Raw genomic sequence first — 7,500 nt, 5'->3', positions numbered from 1 at the left:
CGCCGAAGGCGGCGAACTTTAAAGTACTGCAGCTCGAGCGCACAAGGTGCGCGGGGAATTGTTAGCGGCGCCGTGCTTGTGCTGGCGGTGACCATGGCTGCCTGCTCCTTTGGTTCACGATGTCCCCGCCGAAGGCGGCGTACTTTAAAGTACTGCAGCTCGAGCGCACAAGGTGCGCGTGGAATTGTTAGCGGCGCCGTGGTTGTGCTGGCGGTGACCATGGCTGCCTGCTCCTTTGGTTCACGATGTCCCCGCCGAAGGCGGCGTACTTTAAAGTACTGCAGCTCGAGCGCACAAGGTGCGCGGGGAATTGTTAGCGGCGCCGTGCTTGTGCTGGCGGTGACCATGGCTGCCTGCTCCTTTGGTTCACGATGTCCCCGCCGAAGGCGGCGTACTTTAAAGTACTGCAGCTCGAGCGCACAAGGTGCGCGGGGAATTGTTAGCGGCGCCGTGGTTGTGCTGGCGGTGACCATGGCTGCCTGCTCCTTTGGTTCACGATGTCCCCGCCGAAGGCGGCGTACTTTAAAGTACTGCAGCTCGAGCGCACAAGGTGCGCGGGGAATTGTTAGCGGCGCCGTGCTTGTGCTGGCGGTGACCATGGCTGCCTGCTCCTTTGGTTCACGATGTCCCCGCCGAAGGCGGCGTACTTTAAAGTACTGCAGCTCGAGCGCACAAGGTGCGCGTGGAATTGTTAGCGGCGCCGTGGTTGTGCTGGCGGTGACCATGGCTGCCTGCTCCTTTGGTTCACGATGTCCCCGCCGAAGGCGGCGTACTTTAAAGTACTGCAGCTCGAGCGCACAAGGTGCGCGGGGAATTGTTAGCGGCGCCGTGCTTGTGCTGGCGGTGACCATGGCTGCCTGCTCCTTTGGTTCACGATGTCCCCGCCGAAGGCGGCGTACTTTAAAGTACTGCAGCTCGAGCGCACAAGGTGCGCGTGGAATTGTTAGCGGCGCCGTGGTTGTGCTGGCGGTGACCATGGCTGCCTGCTCCTTTGGTTCACGATGTCCCCGCCGAAGGCGGCGTACTTTAAAGTACTGCAGCTCGAGCGCACAAGGTGCGCGGGGAATTGTTAGCGGCGCCGTCGTTGTGCTGGCGGTGACCATGGCTGCCTGCTCCTTTGGTTCACGATGTCCCCGCCGAAGGCGGCGTACTTTAAAGTGCTGCAGCTCGAGCGCACCATGTGCGTGGGGAATTGTTAGCGGGGGCGTCGTTGTGCTGGGGGCTGACTGTCCCTAGTGGGTATAGGATAATGTTAATGTACGGGGATCGCTGGGCGGCACGGACTTGGAGGGCCGAAAAGGCCTGTTTCCGGCTGTATGTGTATGATATGATATGATATGATGCCTGCCTGCTCATTTGGTTCATGATGTCCACGCGGCAGGCGGAATATTTTAAAAGCACTGTTCTGTACGAAGTGCACAATGTCCGTTGGGGAAATGCAGCTGGGGGTCGGTCGACCGGCTGACGACGCCTGCCTGCCGATTTGGTTCACGATGTCCCCGCCGAAGGCGGCATACTTGAAAGTACCGCCGTTCGCGGCGCGCAATTTGCGGGGGGAGGAATTGTTAGTGCACGTCTGTGTGCTAGGTGACGATGCTTGCCGACTTGGTTCATGCCGTCCACGCCGAAGACGGCGCCGTTTAAAGTACTGCCGCTCGAGGTGCACAATTTGCGGGGGAATTGTTAATGGGCGTCGGCGTGCTGGGTGACGATGTGGAGATGTGGAACGCCGAGCCAGATCTATCTTATTTGTTTGCTTGGCCCACTGGACTTTGCATGGGCTTTGCAACACTGTGTGCTAGGTTAAATCACGGCCAATAGAGTGAGTGTTTTTAATGATCCTGATCTGATAAGGGGACTAGAGGTAAAAGAGCCGTTAGGAGGCAGTGATCACAACACGATAAGTTTTACTCTGCAAATGGAAAGGTAGAAGGGAAAATCGGAAGTGTCTGTATTACAGTATAGCAAAGGGGATTACAGAGGCATGAGGCGGGAGCTGGCCAAAATTGACTGGAAGGAGGCCCTAGCAGGGAAGACGGTAGAACAGCAATGGCAGGTATTCCAGGGAATAATGCAGAGGTTGCAGGATCAATTTATTCCAAAGAGGTGGAAAGACTCTAAGGGGAGTAAGAGACACCTGTGGCTGACAAGGGAAGTCAGGGACAGCATAAAAATTAAGGAGAGGAGGTATAACATAGCAAAGAAGAGTGGGAAGACAGAGGATTGGGACTCTTTTAAAGAGCAACAAAAGTTAACTAAAGAGGCAATGCGGGGAGAAAAGATGAGGTGCGAGGGTAAACTAGCCAATAATATAAAGGAGGATAGCAAAAGTTTTTTTAGGTACGTGAAGAGGAAAAAAATAGTCAAGGCAAATGTGGGTCCCTTGAAGACAGAAACGGGGGAATTTATTATGGGGAACAAAGAAATGGCAGACGAGTTAAACCGTTACTTTGGGTCTGTCTTCACTGAGGAAGATACACACAATCTCCCAAATGTTCTAGGGGCCGGAGAACCTAGGGTGATGGAGGAACTGAAGGAAATCCACATTAGGCAGGAAATGGTTTTGGGTAGACTGATGGGACTGAAGGCTGATAAATCCCCAGGGCCTGATGGTCTGCATCCCAGGGTACCTAAGGAGGTGGCTCTAGAAATAGTGGAAGCATTGGAGATCATTTTTCAATGTTCTATATAGATTCAGGATCAGTTCCTGTGGATTGGAGGATAGCAAATGTTATCCCACTTTTTAAGAAGGGAGGGAGAGAGAAAACGGGTAATTATAGACCAGTTAGTCTGACATCAGTGGTGGGGAAGATGCTGGAGTCAATTAGAAAAGACGAAATTGCTGAGCATTTGGATAGCAGTAACAGGATCATTGCGAGTCAGCATGGATTTACGAAGGGGAAATCATGCTTGACAAATCTACTGGAATGTTTTGAGGATGTAACTAGGAAAATTGACAGGGGAGAGTCAGTGGACGTGGTGTACCTCGACTTTCAGAAAGCCTTCGACAAGCTCCCACATAGGAGATTAGTGGGCAAAATTAGGGCACGTGGTATTGGGGGTAGGGTACTGACATGGATAGAAAATTGGTTGACAGACGGAAAGCAAAGAGTGGGTATAAATGGGTCCCTCTCGGAATGGCAGGCAGTGACCAGTGGGGTACCGCAAGGTTCGGTGCTGGGACCCCAGCTATTTACGATATGCATTAATGACTTAGACGGAGGGATTAAAAGTACCATTAGCAAATTTGCAGATGATACTAAGCTGGAGGGTAGTGTGAATTGTGAGGAAGATGCAATAAGGCTGCAGGATGACTTGGACAGGTTGTGTGAGTGGGCGGATACATGGCAGATGCAGTTTAATGTAGATAAGTGCGAGGTTATTCACTTTGGAAGTAAGAGTAGAAAGGCAGATTATTGTCTGAATGGTGTCAAGTTAGGAGGAGGGGGAGTTCAACGAGATCTGGATGTCCTAGTGCATCAGTCAATGAAAGGAAGCATGCAGGTACAGCAGGCAGTGAAGAAAGCCAATGGAATGTTGGCCTTCGTAACCAGAGGAGTTGAGTATAGGAGCAAAGAGGTCCTTCTACAGTTGTAGCGGGCCCTGGTGAGACCGCACCTGGAGTACTGTGTGCAGTTTTGGTCTCCAAATTTGAGGAAGGATATTCTTGCTATGGAGGGCGTGCAGCGTAGGTTCACTAGGTTAATTCCCGGAATGGCGGGACGGTCGTATGTTGAAAGGCTGGAGCGATTGGGCTTGTATACACTGGTATTTAGAAGAATGAGGGGGGATCTTATTGAAACATATACGATAATTAGGGGATTGGACACATTAGAGGCAGGAAACATGTTCCCAATGTTGGGGGAGTCCAGAACAAGGGGCCACCGTTTAAGAATAAGGGGTAGGCCATTTAGAACGGAGATGAGGAAGAACCTTTTCAGTCAGAGAGTGGTGAAGGTGTGGAATTCTCTGCCTCAGAAGGCAGTGGAGGCCAGTTCGTTGGATGCTTTCAAGAGAGAGCTGGATAGAGCTCTTAAGGATAACGGAGTGAGGGGGTATGGGGAGAAGGCAGGAACGGGGTACTGATTGAGAGTGATCAGCCATGATCGCATTGAATGGCGGTGCTGGCTCGAAGGGCTGAATGGCCGACTCCTGCACCTATTGTCTATTGTCTATTGTCTATAATCAACCACTTTATTTTGCCCGTCTTTGTGACTCCTCTTTGACACGTCGATCACCGCTGAGGCTGTTTTACCTGTTTCCCCTATGTACCGTAAGGTACACTCCTTACATTGAACTGCATACACCCCATTATTTCGCTCACGGGTTATCCTCTGTGCTATCCAGTCTCTCCTGTCACCCTGTTCTATGTTTTTGTCTATTACCCAGTGGGAGCAGGCCCCATATTGACATTAATTTGTAACCCTACTGCTCCCCTCGTCTGCTGGTTTTATCACCATCTCATGTTTATCCCTCAGCTCTGCCGTGGTCTCCCTCTCTTTTTTTCTGGTGAGGTTCGGCCTATCCTTTGTCATGGGCATATCCCAGGCTGTTTTAGTAACGTTCTTTTAAAACGTGTCGTGTTTGTTTGGCTTTACCCACGTTCCAGCATTAGAGGCCAATTTTTGCAATGTTTCCTGGGTGGGATTTGCCGGTTTTACAAATGGTGTCACTATCTCACCCTGCTTCCTGATACCCTTATGGGGTCGGCTCTGTTCTTGCAGAACCCTCGGGTGGTGCAGAGTCTGGGCCTTGTTATCAATATCTTGCCCTGCTTCCCGATACCCTTGCGGGTTCGGCTCTGTTCTTGCAGATCCCTCAGGTGGTGCAGAGTCTGGGCGGCATCGTCACCCAGCACACCGACGCCCACTGAAAATTACCCACGCACAGTGCGCGCCTGGAGCGGCAGTAGTTCAAACTACCCCTACCCCTACCCCTACCCCTACCCCTACCGCTACCCCTACCCCTACCCCTACCCCTAACCCTAACCCTAACCCTAACCCTAACCCTAACCCTAACCCTAACCCTAACCCTAACCCTAACCCTAACCCTAACCCTAACCCTAACCCTAACCCTAACCCTAACCCTAACCCTAACCCTAACCCTGACCCTAATGCAGGCAGAGTTATTTATAAAGTGGCCCAGACTCTGCACCACCTGAGGGTTTTGTAACAGAACCAACCCCATAAGGGTTTCAGGAAGCAGGGCAAGATATTGATAACAAGGCGCAGACTCTGCACCACCTCAGGGTTCTGCAAGAACAGAGCCGACCCCATAAGGGCATCAGGAATCAGGGCAAGATATTGATAAAATGGCCCAGACTCTGCACCACCTGAGGGTTCTGCAAGAACAGAGCCGACCCCATAAGGGCATCAGGAAGCAGGGCAAGATATTGGTAACAAGGCCCACGGGGAAGGCGGCATACTTTGGGGTTATTTTGTAGTGAGTTTTGAAGGCATGTGCTAGTGTTACGCATACCGAGGGCGCGCAAAGTTCGGCGCGCCCGGGCCAAAACGCCTCTGCTGGCCGCGGCCGAGTCGGCCGACGGATTGCCACGGACTTGCTTGACGACCTGTCACTCTCCGTGCATCGGTTGCACGCCCGGTTCGTCCTTTCCATTTGTTTCATGATGTACACGCGGCAGGCGGAATATTTTAAAAGCACTGTTCTGTTCGAAGTGCACAATGGCCGTTGGGGCAATGCAACTGGGGGTCGGTCGACCGGCTGACGACGCCTGCCTGCCGATTTGGTTCACGATGTCCCCGCCGAAGGCGGCATACTTGAAAGTACTGCCGTTCGCGGCGCGCAATTTGCAGGGGGGAGGAATTGTTAGTGGACGTCTGTGTGCTGGGTGACGATGCTTGCCGACTTGGTTCATGCCGTCCACGCCGAAGACGGCGCCGTTTAAAGTACTGCCGCTCGAGGTGCACAATTTGCGGGGGAATTGTTATTGGGCGTCGGCGTGCTGGGTGACGATGTGGAGATGAGGAACGCCGAGCCAGATCTATCTTATTTGTTTGCTTGGGCCACTGGACTTTGCATGGGCTTTGCATCATTGTGTGCTACGTTAAATCACGGCCAATTGAGTGAGTATTTTTTATTCAACCACTCTATTTTGCCCGTCTTTGTGACTCCTCTATGACACGCCGATCACCGCTGACGTGTTAATCTGCGTGTTAGGTATCTCGGGGGTCAGTTGGACGGACAGATGTGTAAGGGTTTTGTTCGGAAGGATCGTTGAGTGTAAACGGTGAACGGGGGTTAAAGGCCCTGAGGTTTCAATCCTCTAAAGAATGTAAAAGGTCTGACGCGTTAGCTAGCAGCTAATGAGGTGAACCTAGCAGCTAATGAGGCTCTCTCTCTCTCTCACGGCCCCGGGACTCCCTCCCTCCCTCCTCCCTCTTGGAACCCTCCCTGCGTGGGGGGGGGGGGGGGCACGAAGAAAAAGAGGGTATAAGAAGAATCCAGTGGAAGGAGTAGGGACTGGGGGCGAGGTCAGACAGCCTATCCGGCTAATAAAGCATCATGAGGTTAGGTATAAACTCTGATGACTGCATAAACTCGCCCCTAATGGGGGGGGGGGGGGGGGGGGGGCACTCTCTCCCCCACCCCTCTCTCCCCAGTGCCACTCCCTCCGACCCCCCCCCCACTCTCTTCGTGTCGCTGGGCCCGCCCGGCACGGCCCCGAGGATCACTCCCCGCGCGGCAACGGGACACCGGGTCGCCGGGCCCGCAGGGTCGTCAGTCGGGCGGGGGGGGGAGGGTGGCCATGCCAGCAGCAGGAGAGGTTTCCAACGAACCCGCGACCGCAGCAGGACCGCCCGCGGCAGACATTTGGACCCAGCGGGTCCGTTCGGGATGGTTGCCGGGCCCGCAGCAGAGGTTTCCTTCCACCCAACGGGGGGGGGGGGGGGGGGGGGGGGGGCGGGGCTGCCCATCTTCCCGCTCGAAGCAACGGCCTCACCCTAACGGCCTCACCCTAACAACCCTCACCCTGACCCTAAACCGCTCGGTTCATGACTTCTCTCCGTTTGGTTCATGAATTCGCCATTTAGTTCACGACTTCTCCTGTTGGTTCCTGACTTCTACCTCGTGGTTCGTGATTCCGGCGGGTAGGTGGGGTGCCCGGATACTCTCGGCGAAAGGTGTTCAAGTGGCAACGGCGGTCCCGTAGATAAGACGGGTTCGGATGCTCGAGCGTGTCGAGTAAGCGCCGGATCGGCGCCGGGCGCCCCCGGCCGGCTGGCTTGCCCCCCCCCCCCCCCCCACCCCCCCCCCCCCCTGGCGGCAGAAACGTGTATCGCGCCAGTGCCGCCGCTGAGGTCGAGATTGGCCGCCTCGACCGTTCGAAGCGTCGCAATTCCGGCGGGACTTCCGAACGCTCGTACCGCCAAGTCATCCGCGACATTCGAGAATTGCACTAAGTCCGAAAGCTGGCGTCGCTTCTTTTTTGCCCGCCGCAGGTTAACGATTTGACGGCGGAAGTCGAGGAGGTCCGAT

Source organism: Rhinoraja longicauda, unplaced genomic scaffold (genome assembly GCF_053455715.1).
Source record: "Rhinoraja longicauda isolate Sanriku21f unplaced genomic scaffold, sRhiLon1.1 Scf001084, whole genome shotgun sequence".
Lineage (NCBI taxonomy): Eukaryota > Metazoa > Chordata > Chondrichthyes > Rajiformes > Arhynchobatidae > Rhinoraja > Rhinoraja longicauda.
This window is presented reverse-complemented; position numbering follows the sequence as displayed.